This window comes from Sinocyclocheilus grahami, unplaced genomic scaffold, assembly GCF_001515645.1.
Source record: "Sinocyclocheilus grahami isolate Dianchi unplaced genomic scaffold, SAMN03320097.WGS_v1.1 scaffold1505.1, whole genome shotgun sequence".
In the NCBI taxonomy this organism is placed as follows: Eukaryota; Metazoa; Chordata; class Actinopteri; order Cypriniformes; family Cyprinidae; genus Sinocyclocheilus; species Sinocyclocheilus grahami.
The window spans coordinates 14,293-15,513 of record NW_015506684.1 but is presented as its reverse complement, the minus strand read 5'-3'; positions in this window follow the sequence as shown (position 1 = coordinate 15,513).

Below are 1,221 nucleotides of genomic sequence, written 5' to 3'. Positions count from 1 at the left end.
TGAGCAGAGCATTTATACATTCAGAAGAATATGTGAGTATTTTCCCATGCACGATTACACTGTGTTTTTCTCATGTCATGTTTGGAGTGTGTTTGTATATTTCACTGCTTCTCAACTGAAACTGCAGTAGTTTATCATACAGAATAAACAAAATGTTAAATATGAAATGGACCAGGGTTATTATAGTTAACTAAATCTAAAAATAAAACCATAAAATATGACAAAAACTTTATTTCAGCTAGTTGCCAAGGCAACATGATCTCATTTTTGTTCAGTTTAACTAAATAACTAAACTGACTTGATATATATTTGTGTGTGTGTAAATAACAATATATTCGTCATTATACTAGAGTTAATAGGTGGAAAAAGTCACACTGGTCTTCTTGCAGTTACTCATAGTTTAATGAGTGTGTAGATGACTGTGACAGCCAACAACAGCACAGCTCAGCCCTGCACACATGTTTATATTATTTATACTGAGAAAGTTTCAGTTGAATTAATTCAGTGGATCTTTTTACCCCGTTGTAACACGGATTTCTATGGAGACCGGAAGACGAGAGCATCCAAACGGAAGTTAGAATCCATCAACTGATAAAAACTGATAGCTGAGGTCTCTGGTTTTGTTGATGTCTGGTTTATTTTTGTCTAATTTGACTGGATTTTACCTCATGACGGATGAATTTCTGCTGTAGAGTTTGACTGGACTCTCGACTGAAGATATGAGCATTTTTTCTTCTACCTGTCAGCTAGCAGTCATTAGAGTATCTGCTTAATATCTGTGTTTTGATGGACATCCTACAGATAAGTATTTTTTGCAAGTTCATGTCAACTTATTCTACTAACCCTAACCTAACAGTCTACTAATACTCTAATGAGAGTTCGCTGACATGTAGGTGCAAAGTTACTTATAGTTAGTAGAATGTTAGTAGAATGTCGAAATTGGAATCAAAACAAAATGATGCCTATTTAGCTATCATAACTGTATACTGCTGTATGGTTAGTTTTTCCCTGTTGTCCAGAACAGACTTTCTGTGTCTGGGCCGTCGTTGCTGCTGTTTGAGCTGAGTGATCTGTAACTGAAGAGTTTACTGAGCGTCAGAATCCGGTGTGTGTGGTCAGGACTGATCAGAGTCTGAGAGAAACACAGATGGTTTATTTAGCGTCTCTGTCTGATTGAATGCAGCAGTAAGAGTGACGGAGCGCAGCACTGCAGAGATCAGT